The sequence below is a fragment of the Salminus brasiliensis genome, chromosome 20 (assembly GCF_030463535.1).
Source record: "Salminus brasiliensis chromosome 20, fSalBra1.hap2, whole genome shotgun sequence".
Lineage (NCBI taxonomy): Eukaryota > Metazoa > Chordata > Actinopteri > Characiformes > Bryconidae > Salminus > Salminus brasiliensis.
The window spans coordinates 25,875,567-25,890,008 of NC_132897.1; positions in this window are offsets into that span (position 1 = coordinate 25,875,567).

Below are 14,442 nucleotides of genomic sequence, written 5' to 3' on the forward strand. Positions count from 1 at the left end.
ATCGCAGTTTGCCTTTTAATTCTTGTACAATTTGTTGCTTTTCTTGAAGGCTAACTTTGGCATACTTAGCTCCGTGTTTGGTATCAAAGTGCAGACGTAAATTGTACTCCTTGACAACTGCCACCGCCTCACAACACAAAAGACATACCGTTTTTTTCTCCTTGAAGCACAAACATGTATTCGCCTTCCCATCTCTCTTGAAACGGTCTTCCATCGGCATCAATTTTTCTTTTCCTGGACATTTTGGGATCAATATTTGTAGCTATTTCTTAATTCCACTTGTTGAAAAAAATCACATCAAAATGGATACACTGTAATCTAGTGGTGGAATGCTGTCACTTGGCGGGCAACAGAGGAAAACAACTCAACACACTTTTAATCAACAATTATAGGACTTCAGTGGTTTCAGTGGTTAAAAATGTTTGAATGTTGTTTTCTGGTCTTTCAGGCAGGAATAATCTTTAATTAGCAGAAGAAATTGTTACATAAATGAATATGATGTATTGTGTCGAGAATGATGCACAATCAGGGTTGTGGTGTGAATCTGAAGGGGCCGCATGGCACTTCCAAGCTTTTGCTTTCCCTTTTTGGCGAAATTGATACACGGATTGGACCATGTATCAAAAGGGCTGATGGTAGCAACAGCGAACAAACACTGGTGGGCGCCAGGTTTTTCAACGTTTGCAGAAAAGTTTTGCAAATCCTGAGTCATTTGTACGAACATAACATAGGGAAAATGACACGACAGCTCAATCGGCACATCCTACTTCAAATTTTCCATTTGAACACATTATGATTGACTTCATTGAGCTAACACCATGCCAAAATTACTGGTATTGTCTGATAATCATTGACATGTTCAGCAAATGTCCAGAGTGCTTTCCATGTAGAAAACAAGACACACTCGCAGTAGCAAAATGCTTGCTAAGGGAAGTAATTACTAGAGTACCTCCTTTGGAGTTCCAGTAAACATTTCATCAGACAATGGCAAGCACTTTTAGAACAAACTGATCCAACATCTTTCTGGTGCTTTGAAAATTGATTTGAAAACACATTGCGCTTATCATCCGCAGTCGGCTGGTGCATGGGAACGTCTAAACCAGACCATCAAATAATTCAAACCGCCAAACAGGACTGAGCCCAATGGAAGTATTATGTGGTTTTCCTAACCTTTCTCTTTACAGGCCAGTTGAATGCTCTCTACAGCAGGTCGATGATCACATGATTGATTATATGAGTGCACTGTGCAAAACTCTTCAGTCTATTCATTCACAGGTGAAAGAGGTGTTGCCAGTGAGTGATGAGGGTCATCTACACTCTGTGAAAGTCGGTGACTGGGTGGTAGTGAAAGCCTATCGAAGGAAGGCTCATGGATCCACTGCTCACATTGCAAGAGAGAGACTGTTCCAGACAGCTTTGTGTCTAAAACTGAAGATCCAGGTGATCAGATGACGTGCTAGTAACCTCTCCCTGTTATGCCCAACGTCTCCTATGTAGTGCAAAACTCCACTAGGCAGAAGACGGTTGTTTCCATGCCACGGAAACCAACGCTGGCCCGGAGTAGTGGCCCAGAAGCAGATGCTTGTCAACAAGTTTGCTGTTGTTTCCACTGTTTTCCGTCTAGTGTGTTAAAATTTTCTTTAGGGAAACAGACAGGACTTTGACCTTTATGTTACACTTGTTCTTACTTATACTTCGTGCTCTCTTATCTTTATGAACAATTGTATTAGATTTTATGACATGTAGAGGTCATTGGAATCGTGGACATAGATCTAAATTCAGATCAACTAGTTCTGAACAGTTAGAATCTTTGTTTGACATTTTATGTTTAAAGGGAGGAAATGTGGTTTTAAAATCATATTAGTACATAGTCAGATGATTATTATCTCTCACATATACCATATGTATTTCATTTCATCATCATTCTCTTAGTAAATTATATCCAGGCTAACATACTACTAGACTTACGCACTTAATCAAAACTTTCGGGTGGACTTTTACTGCTCCATATGAAGGAGACCACAAATCAGTTACTCCCCTTCAGCCGGAGTGGAACAAACTAGCTACTCCTCCGATCCCAAGTGTAGACCTTATCTGTTTTCTCTATGCTGGCCACAGTGAGTTATTGTTCAAGTGACCTCGAAGTTGCATACCAATTCGTTTGGGTATCTCCAGGTGTGAGGGGCTTCTAAAAAACATATTTGAGCTTCCTTCCTCTTCATTAATTATGCACGTATGTTAACACCCTTTTGTTTATTCATATCACAGTTAGGTGTAACCAATGCGCTTCAATAACTTCTTTGTCTTCTGTGAATCAATGGAAAGTGACAACACCCCTTTGGGAAGATATATATGACCTTTTGTAACTTGGTCAACCTTCAGAGATCTCGGAGTATTTGCCAGGAGCTTCTCCCCGGCCGAAAGCTTTTCAATAAATATATTACTTTGGAGCATTAATAGTGATTTCTGCTTATTTAAAAATGTCCACCATGGCTTAGTGTCAGTTTTAGGTTCAGCTCAGGTTTAGACTTGATTTAAAGTTAGGCTTAGTGTCAGTTTTAGATTCAGCTGAGGTTTAGGCTATTTTAAGCAGACCTTTGTAGGAAGATAAAGTAATGGGAGGTAAAATACTGGACAGATCAGGTGGTTATAGGAGAAGACTTTATTGTAGTTCCAGACGACTCAGTTGACCATCTTCCCTCTAGAGGGCAGCAGCATCTATTTTATTAAATTCTTAATAACTTAGTCTCCAATATTAATCTGACAAACTGTTGGAGGACAAGAAACCCCAATGCCAGACAGTACACCTGGTTTAATGCTTCTAATAATGCTCAGTGTTCAAGGCTACACTACTGGTTAATCTTTCACAATATGACGGATAGTATTTAAAGTTGTGAAATTTCAGCATCTCCTTTAACTGATCACTGTTCAGTTCCCTTCTTCCTCTCTTTGAACAAATGTAAATCACCTTTTAATTCAATTAGGAAATTTAATAGTAACCTTTTGCTTAATTGAAGATATTTCACTACTGGAAATTTCACCTTTGAACAAATGGGAGTGGTTTAAATGCAATGTTGGAGCAGCAGCAATTAGGACAGTATGCTTCTAAACAGATGAGGGTCCAACACTCACAACAGACACACACAGACTCGTTCAGCATTGATTAGGAAGTGAATATGGGTTGAATGCAGTGTATTAAGCTTAGCCTGTAGCTCAGCTAGTCTGTGCTGCAGCATGACTCAGGAGACAGAGGCTGCTTCTCTTTAGTGAACTGCATCTCTTCATTTCATTTAGACGGGCTGGAGCACGGTCGAGGAGAAGAACCAGGCTGAACCAGCAGACGGAGTCCAGCCTGTTTCTCTGTGCAGCTGGACACAACGCAGAGTCGTGGACGGGTATCCCGGATGTAAAGAGGACCGGCTACATTTATACACTGATCCATTAATAAAGACTTTTATCTTAGATTTTGTCTGAATAACTTAATACTTTTGTCTCAGTCCCTCTGACGCCTACTTTCCAGAATGTGTGAAAGTGTGTAAAAAAGAAAGAAGAGAGAGACATTTTTAGGTCAAATAAAGTTAATTTTATTATTTTTTTCGGTGGTTAATAAGAATGAGAATTATATCAGTTCAGTGGTATATTAATTTAATTTTGAAAATATCAAATTGACATTTGCGTTGTATGAAAGGTGTAGTTGTATTAAACGACAGAAACAGTCATTGTAGGAGATTAAACTAGACGCTAGGTGGCAGCATGGAGTCAGGAGTCAAATGCTTCAACAGCACTGAACTGTGTTAATACTCTGAAAAGCTTCTCAGTGAGCATCTCTACACCAAAGCTGCTCAAGTACTTCAAGTACATCGCTGCGCTAATGGCGCCCCCTGTGGAGAGTCTTAAGCTCGCGGGAGCCATTACAGCACAGTGTGTAATAAAAACTGAATCCAAATTTCTAAAGAATTTCATTTTTAAAGCATAAAGGAAAATGATATCACTCTCCAGTGTAAATTAGACCTTCCAGCAGTAAATATTCACTCAGCTTCTAGTTAAAGAAATATTTGAAGGAAACAATGGCGTAGGGTTCAGTTAAACTGCTCACACCACCCAACCTAACCCCTCATATGAGTCGTGTTTTATGTTCAATTAAATATAGGAAATGTTACACAAGGAACGACAACAAATATTTACCATCTCACCCTGAATGTCACGAGAAGCGCCGGGAAGCGAGTCTTTATACAAGGAAGCTGTTACTGACATATAATGATCGCTAGATGGCGATTCTTCCACGCATCATTCAGTTGGGTGTAGAGACTCTCGATATGCCGGGTGAGTTTAAACTGTTCACTGGATGTTCAAAAATATAAAATAATCATAGTAATAAAAAAAGAATATTGGTTCTGAAAGATGCCAATGCCCCCTACTGTTACCATAAAGCTATAACTGTCAGGCCCTCGTTATCATGCCCTCCCCCGGGGCGATCCCGAGCCGCTGCCCACAGGCCCAAATAGGGACTTCCTGATCGTGTCTGTTTATTTGTGTTGATTCATTGTTCATGTGTTTCACCTGGGACTGGGTGTACTAAACGAGTGTAGTTCCATTTGTTCTCTGCCGTGAATTGACTCGACTGGAATCCCTGTGACGCTCTGGGATTCATCACGCGTTACGGCCGTGTTCAGCTCAGCTCTAGTTTTGCAGTCCATGTTTAGGAGAGATTCTCCATCTGACTTGGAGGCAAGCGAGGTACGTTCGCTTCCTGCTCAGGTTCCAAGGCGACCTACGTTTTAGTACTCTGCAGGTTCAGGTTAGGTCGGCCTTGCTTGCTGGTCTAGCGGCTAGTTCCCCAGCTACCTTCGTTTGTACACAGAGTTCAGCTCTGTCCTTAGTTTTGTATCTCCCCTCTCTGCCCAAGCGAGGCTTGTGGCTTTGTGTTTATCCCCCCTTTAGTTCTCCCCTCGTTTCACTCTCGTTCAGCTCCCTGCTCCTCCCAGTCCCGGGTTTGTTTTGTTCGCCATCTGATTTGTGGTGTTTTGGTTCTGTTCATGGTTTTGCCCATGTTGCTGCACTTTGCTGTTCATATCTCTTTGTTTTGTATTTGGTTAATAAAGTATCATGCTTTGATTTCCATCTCTGCGAGTGTTCATCCCTTCAGGTCTGGCCGTACACGCCATGACAATAACATTAACAGGTGAATGTCATTCTTTATTTTAGCTTATTTATTTAGATTTTCATTTGTTGTATTTAATAATTAATTTATAATAATTTATTTAAGAAAGATGAGAGAGGCCTGTAATTTTCATCATAGGTACACTATAAGGTAGGTAGGTACACATAGGTCAACTATAATCCAGGAAATCACATTGTAGGATGTGTAAAGAATTTATTTGTAAATTTTGGTGGAAAATAAGTGTTTGGTCAATAACAAAGGTTCAACTCAACTTTGTAACATAAGTATTTGGACACCTGCTCATTCATTGTTTCTTCTAAATGAAGGATATAAAAAAGTATTTATCCTGCTTTTGTTGGAGTAACTGTCTCTACTGTTCAGGGAAGAAGGCTTTCTACTAGAGTTTGGAGGAGCATTGCTGTGAGGATTTGATTGCATTCAGTGACAAGAGCGTTAGTGAGGTCAGGATGTTGGATGATCACCACCCCACCACCTCAACTATTAGATGGAGCACCACCATAATTCAGCTCAATGCTGGGTGGTTTTATACCCCTCTAACCCACGCCTGACATCAGGCATGGCGCAAGAAGGTTCATGTTTACTATCTGCTCCATAAAAAGTGTCCTATTCTAATGGCAGTACTTTTCTACAAGCACTAGACAAGCTGCGTGCTGTTTGCACATCTGTGTCAGAAATGGGTGCACCTTAAAGATGCTGAATTCAGTGATTAGAAGGTGTGTCAACAAACATTTGGTCATTGGCCATTATCTATTTTTAGTAGAGCAACTTAACTGGTATCTGTCTGGCTGTCATCAGCTCACAAACAGTAGCTTCCACAGACAACTGCTGTATGTGTGAACAGCCACTGTGGGTGAGCTGCTGCAATCACAATGTGGCCTGTGTGAATGTTGTACCAGTTTACAGCTACTGATACCAGTTCCTCTTCTTTTCCAGTGAATTTGCTGCAGCCCAACAGGCTGATTATGTCCACCAGGGAAACTACAGCTGTGTTTATGAAGTAACTGTGTCTTCACGCTCTTTTAGATCCTCCAACACGGAACTCTTGGCCGTCACTGTGAAAGTTACAGTAATAAGATGAGCTCATCGTTTTTCTGGACTAGTTCTCCTTAAGTGTAAATGTTCTGACAGTTTTGGTTCCCATCATCAGTTTTTCAGCAGCAGCAGAAGGACTGTTACTTGTATCAGTGCCGATCATTGTTTACCTCAAAGGGAGAAATAAGCAAAAACTGCAGAAAGCTGAGAAGACGTATCGTAGACACTGTGAGTACTTTCTGTTCAGAGGACAGTTTACTGAGGTACATTGAAACTCACAGAAGGTAAACAGAGAGTAGATACACATGTCCAAATGTTTGTGGACACCTGCTCATTCATTATTTCTTCTGAAATCAAGGGTATTAAAAAGTATCTTATTTTCTTCTCTGCAGAACGAGCATGGATGTGAGGATTACCACCCCACCTCATCCCAAACTCCCCAACTCATCCCAAAACTAATGGATTTCTTCTCTGTTTTTCCTTCATTGTTTTGGTTTGTTGGTTTTTCTGCCTCCAGGTTTCTGTTCATTGTTTTTTCAACACCTCACTTGTGTTCTTTCTCCTGGCCCAAGCTCCGTCTAGTGTTCTGCTTTTGTTTGATGTGTTTCTCGTTTTCCTGAATACTGCTCAGCTTCCTCCCAGTCCCAGCTGTGTTACTGTGTCCAGTTTGAGTTGTGAGGTTTTGATTTTGTTTCTGGTTCTGTGCATTAGATTGCTGTTCCCCCGGTTGTGCTTTGCTTTGTTGTGTCTGTTTACTTTTGCCCAGGTTACATTAAAGTCCTGCATCGTCCATCCCTGCAAGTGTTTCCTTGTGTTCACTGTCACGTCTGACCAGGTATGACAGTAACTAATAAATTATTTATTATCATTATTTATTTATTTATTATTATTATTATTATTATTATTATTATTATTATTGAAAACAACTGTATCATGAAAACATCACATCTGTAATACATAAAGGAAATTATTGTGGTTGTCATTATTTATTAACAATAATAACAATGGTAATATTTACATATTTAATGTGCTAAAATGCCTTAAGATGAGACGATTAGCCTCGTTAATAAGTGAGTCTATGACTGGAGCTGCTGCTGCAGGTATGATATCTGACCTGTAGGTGGCGCTGCTGAGTCGCTTTTCATCCTGAATCAGTGTAATCTCTGTGAAACTGGACTGAATTGTCTACTTATGTCTCTTTACCCTCAACTGTCTCCGTTTTGTTGTGCTAATAACCACAGTATGAGGAGGCCTGGAAAAAATGACCTTAACGTGGTTTCAGACTGACCTAAAGTGACCTTCACCTTTAAGTTCCATAATGAGTGTAAACAGTCCTTATTTCCCAACATGAACCCAGACCCAGATTCATTTTAGAAACTATGAACTGAAACTCCATGGCAGCATTTGAAAACCATTAATATGCAACATTATGGGCTGTTTAATTTAGACGTCTAATAGACTGTAGTGTCTAAACGATTAACTCCGGCATATATTAAATATAACAGCAGTTTATTAGTTCTTATCTCCTGCTCTCCGGGACCCTCACCTCACTTGGCCTTGGAGAGGCAATCTCCCCGCACCCTCCCACAAGCCTTTGCAAAGTCTAGGCCACAGAGACCAGCTACAGTTTGTTTCTTTAGTTCCAGTGCATTTAAACATTCAGTTCAAGTGAGGATTCTACAGATTTATCAATTCTTCTGTTTACAGACCGTCACTCTCCCTTTTCATGACGGTCATGAACTGAACTACATCCAGTTTTTTCACATATTTTTTTATTTTAAGATATGATTCTTCTCATCCCACCTACCACCTGGGAGTCCATGGTTAAGTATTTTCCAAGTATCGGTCGATAGATGCTCTAAATTCAGTTCAGGATGAGAAGATTACAGAGAGGACGTAATGTACACGAGATAAGGGGTAAAGATAAATTTACCATAACAGTGAAAGTAAATGTGTGTTCCCCTTTTACTCACATACTGAATTTACATATATATGGTCACCTGAAGTAATTCATAATTAATATACTGGCCTTTGGCCCGAGTAAGATCTTCCTGTCGTGAGTATTCAATCAGAAACCTCTAATCAGCATTAGTGAACAGTTCGGTTGTTTTTTGTATTGACTTTTACTGTTTTGACTTCTACATAGCCTGGACTACATAGAGACTAAATCTATAACCACTAGACTACTATAATAACACACAAAGTAAAGTAAAAGCAAATGTTACATGTATTATGATTATTATTATTAGTGAAAAATAAGGGATTAAAGACTGCACACACTGCTTTCAGAATATAGAAGAGTATATATGATATACAAGCTGACAGCCCTAGTTTCTCTAAAGCAGGAAAGTACGAGCAGTTGGCGTCATCACTCGACTATATGTTCAAAGTGTCAACAAGTAATAAATAATAGGAAAAGGGAGTGATATTGAAACATTGGCAAAAAACAAAATAGATAAAAGGGGAAAAAAGCCTTATAAAATCAATTCAAGTTTATTTATAAAACAACGAATGTCATCACAAAGCATTTAACAGAGATCTGGGTATAAATACCTAGAATAAAACCCAGGAATAAAAACAATAAATCAATACTGAATTAAGAGAATATGGAAATGCGCCATCAAGCCATAAAAGATGAAAACGTGAGTGAAATGTTGAAGTCCAGGCAGGTATGCATGGTCATGCAGTGAGGTGAGGATGAATCAACACGAGGCTCTAGATCAGGACAGTGGGCTGTAGGATAGTCGAGAGCCAGGTCTGGTGGTACATGGATGGAATAGCTGGAACTGGGCATCTCAATACATGGTAGAGAGAGAGAGAAAACAGAAAGGAGGGGGGAAAACAAGGGGTTAGGAGATCCAATGGGTAGGGTGGGAGTCAGATCACGGCAAGCTTAAAACCTCAACAAAAAAAAAGAAAAAAAAAACAGTAAAGGTTTCAAGCACATCTTAGATAAAACAAGGCCTTGATTCACAGGGAAAGTCCTAACTACATAAACATACTCAAAGAATTGGATACAATAAAAATGTCCTTCCCTAAACTCAGGCCTCTTTTGCCACAGGACTTACTGTACAAATGACACGGGTAGAATTGATCAAGGTCATAACAGTAGAGACAGAATTGTGGCCAAAATACATTTGCAAAGAAACAGACATATCTACCACTCCGAGAAAAAGGCCTCGAATGAACAGGATAATGCAGCAGTCTCGAGCACAAGCACTGCAATCCATATGATCAGCTCAGAGTCCATAAACATTTTCCATTTACCAAACATTTTGGTAATTTGGATGATTTCTATCATCCCGTAAGACTGGTGTCCTCACCCCCTTATTTCAGTCCTGAAGCACTGTGGCTGTAAAAGCTACATAGGACAACCACATGCGGTCATTTCCTAAAGTAGTGTTGGTAAGAGTCTCAAACGCGAGAACAGCTCAGCCAGTTTGGATGAAACACTTTGTTTTGAACACAGAAACTCACAAGAGACATCGGTATGATTGACTAACTAAACATTAGGTGGTGCATTGTCCTTGTGTGTAAAAAAGGATAGGAACCAGATTCCTGGGGGCCTGAAAGGAGGTCAAGGGTGCACAATGTTCTGGGCCATTTTCAAGAAGAAAATTAAGAAAGGGATTTAGGAGTATGAGTAGACTGGTGTACGACCTGTAAACGTAGATTAGAAAGACAATAATAATCAGAACCTGTAATCAGATCAGGACAGAACAGTGTTAGTATGAAAACAGGCTACAGCAGCATGATTAGAATACCCCCAGAGTTGCTTCTTCTGAAGTGGGAAACTGGTAGTAGTCCAGAATCCTGCAAAAGAAATGTACGTTACTGGTTGTAGGGTTTAAGAAGTTCTCCAAGATGCTGTGGGGACAAACAATCGAGAGACTCATTTCAGAAGAAGCATTTTATAATCAACATGGAATTTAACTGGAATCCAGTGCAGGGACGAGAGAATAGACACATGTGGTCACAATTTCAAGCTCTAGTGAGCAGTCAAGCCGCTGCATTCTGAACTTATTTAATGACCCTGAGCTTATTTAAAGATTTACATAAACTTCCTACCATAGCAGCATTACAATAATCCAATCTTGAGGTTATAAATCTATATAAATTTAATAGAGTGCGCGACTGAGTGAGCTCATTTGTGTTCTGTTCTGTTTCATTTTTTATATACATTTTCCTTTGACTTGTTTCATAAATTCAATATCACTGTAACTTACCTGGATGTATTCAGCTGTGTGCTTGTGGTGAAGCGTCCTTCACATCTGCTTGAAGCCACACTACATCACAGCCAGCCAGCCAGAGTTGCAGGTGGACAGACAGCGAGCTACAGATTTGTAGATGGGTAAAATAGAACAAGCTGCAGATGAACAGAAAAACAACCACAGAGCTGCAGATTTAAAGACAAACACAGTTGCAGACAGTCAGAGTTGGAACCAGAGTCTAAACAGAATGAACTGCAGATTTATAACCAGAGAGGTATAGATTGACAGACAGACAGACAGACAGAGATGCAGAAGGACCGAAAGCCAAGGGACATACATACAGTCAAACAGAGTTGCAGATGCATAGTCGGAAAAACAGCCAGCCAGCCAGCCAGAACTGCACATTGAAAGAAAATTAGCCACTAAATTGCCACACAGTTGCAGATAGACACAACCAGCCAGCGATGCAGATAGTCAGACAGTTTCACATGGATACAGCGTTTCATATGGATAAACACAGCCAGAGTTGCTGCCAGAGCCTTAGCAGGATGAATTGCAGAGTTTTAGATGGAGACAGACAGAGATGCAGAACGGTAAGCAGCCAGCGAGCCAGCCAGAGTTGCACAAGGACAGCCAGTCCAGCCACTGAATCACACATGGAAAGAAAGCCAGCCAGCCACAAAGTTGCACATGGACATGCAAACGGCGCCACACACAGTTGCAGATAGACACAGTTTAAAATGGACAGCCACCCAGTCAACCAGTTGTAGATGGACAAACAGCCAGAGTTGCGGAGCGAAATACACACTGCCAAACAGTCAGAAACAGTCACACAGTCAGAAAGACAGCCATCCATTGAACTGCACATGGATAGACAGCCAGCCATCAGAGTTTAAACAGAACGCAACAAAATTGCAGATTCATAGACAGCCAAAGAGTGCTGATGGACAGACAAGCCAAAGAGTGTTGATGGACATTCACACAGCCAAATATAGTTACAGACGCACAGTCAGAAAGACAGACAGCCAGAGTTGCACATGGATAAACAGTCAAAGCAGCACACAACAACAGAGACGCAGACACATAGTCAGAAAGAAAGCCATCACTGCACCTGACAGCCAGTCAAACAAAGTTGCAGAGGGATTATCATACATTTGCAGACGGATAGGGAGTTTCACATGCATAGACAGCCAGTCAGAGTAGCTGCCAGAATCTAAACAGAATGAACTGCAGCTTTATAGACAGCCAGAGAGAGGTGTAGATGGACAAAGGAACATACAGTCAAACATGGTTGCAAATGCATAGTCAGAAAGACTGCCAGAGTTGCACATTGACAGACAGACACTGAATTGCAAACAAATGGCCAAGCAGACAGCCACACAGGTGTAAATGAAAAGGCAACCAGAGTTTTAAATGGAGAGACAGCTAGAGATGCTAAAGAACAGGCAGCCAATCAGAGATACACATGAATAGCCAGGCAGCAAGCGTTGCACATGGACATGCAGACAGCCATACAGTTGCAGATGGAGTGACAGCCAACCAGCCTGCCAGAGTTGCAGATCCTAAGGGAATGAGGGCGCTGGTGAGTCGGTCTTCTAGGAGCCACAGTTAACCTATAAGGAGGGGGGGGGGGGACACCAATAGCATTAGGATAAAGCAATTAATTACATCTAGCTTAGCTTACCAGTATACATCAACAAGGCCATGTAAACAAGACATGTAAATAATGTCGTATTGTCATTTTAGGATGTGATGACCACCCCTTGGTTCACTCCAGGCTAGGTTGGTTCACTTGGTTCACTCCAGGCTAAGCAAAGAACGAGCACCTTATGTAAAGAGTGTGCGACTTGTCTCTTTCATGTTCCGTTTTGACTTTGTCTATACTTTCCATTGACTTTTTTGCACGAATTCATAGACAGCCAGAGAGTGCTGATGGACAGACAAGCCAGAAAGTGTTGATGGACATTCACACAGCCAAATATAGTTACAGACGCACAGTCAGGAAGACAGCCAGTCACAGAGTTGCACATGAATAGACAGACAGAGCCTAGGCAAAACCAGTTTTAAAAACTGTGATGGAACTATGCTAAACAAGTCCTTTTCAGTAACTGAAGCAGGTCTGCTTTGGAGCTGGTGCACCATTTATTAACACAAAAAGCTGTGGTTAGAGAGTGATGTGCAGGCTAGATCATCTGTTACATGAATCAGATCTTTACGGTGAGTCGGTAGGGAGATTATATGCCTTATATGTAAAGAGAGCTACCTCAGATTAAAAGTTGGACTGACACACAGACACTGAAAGTTGCAGATGGATGGACAACCAGCCAGAGTTACAGATGGACAAAGAGATAAAGATATACAGACAGTCACACACTGTTGCAGATGGAATAGATAAAAAGACTTAGCTTTTTATCATAAATATGCTGCCACGACCAGACCTGTAAAGAAAACTGTAATAGTTAAAACCTGGGGGAGTGGATTCATTCAGGGCCATGTATTCATTAGACATGGTGAACTAAGGTGGTTATCCCTAATAAAGTCATTGATAATGTTTGGTTACAATGTGTGGGACCAACACAGGTTAGATACTGCAGGGTTTGTCAGAAATATGAGCTAGAGACAATTTTTAACACAAGCAGAGCAATGGCAGAATTAATGATTGGAATAAAGTAAATCATGTAAATCACTGGCCCTACCCAGTCACACCAGTCAGGTAAGTCAGTCCTAGCATAGTACCTTCTTGATGTTCCCGGAGAGATCAACAAACCCCAGGGAGCATAGATGAAGCCTTTCTTTGCAGAAGGGGACCGGACGTCAAACCTGCAGCCAGTGGTGGAGCGTGAAGAGTTGGCTGAACGGCTTGCTCCCTCATCAGTAGATGGGCATGGGGCTAGAAATGACGATCCTGGCAGCGGTCTTCTTCCATATGTTGTCTGGGAGCCTGCAGTAGTGGTCCTCCAGGACACTGGCACCTTGGAGTTACCCTTTGTGACAGATATTAATTAGTGTTTTAGAAGAAGTCTCCAAAAACGAGAACACCACCCTGAGTAGTTGTCCTTCGCTGAAGACAAAGTGCCGAGGACATTTTACCGGTTTCCCTGGTCACGCTGACTCTCCCAGGGCCTCTCCACTGCCACCGTATTCCTTGAGTAAACACAGGGGTTAGTAAAGCAAAATAATATAAAGTAACACACTAGATAACACAAGGATTAAAACTGGCTAAGAAACAAGCCAATGCTAATATTAAAGAAAATAAAGAAATGCCTAGGAGTAACAAGCAACATGAGAGGTCTTGTGGACAAAATTGTGTGCTGCTCACTAGCACTTGGAGGGGGGTTAAATTGTCTGCAATCACTCCTTTATTTACATGTAGACCTATATGTAGACCATGGCTTTGTAGCTCATCCTCAGGTAAAAGAGAAAGAGTGAGAAGAGAACAATCCACTAAAAGATATTTGGTTTACTACACCACAAACCCCCAAACCCAATCAAAAACCCTAACATTCAAACAAACACACAGTCATTACACCAATACACACTTTGACGCAGATGACAGCAAAGTACGACCTTCGGCTCCAGCAGATGAACATTACAACAGCCTCCTTGAATGCTTTAATTAATTGTGAGATCTGTAAGAAGCAACCAGAGAGATTTAAGCGAAAATCAAACATGGTGAAAAGGTTTTCTGTAAAATGATTAAGTCATTGTATGCTCTCAAACAGTCTGGAAGAACCTAGGGGGTGCATTATTATCTAGATGAAAATGGCTTTACACAGAACCTAGATGAAACATTGAGTGACACTGATATTATTTTTTCTGCTTGTATCAAAAAGTAATATCGCACACACACACACACACACACACCTGCCAACTGTCGAAATCACCAAGAATGAACGACGGACCCCAGGCGGCCTCTTCGATCCTTGAGTCTGTCTTTTTCGGAAAGGTGTCCAGAAGTGTGCGGCAGTGCTCCTTCAGGGCCTCGCTGAGTCAGGTGGAGAACAGTGGAGAAAGATG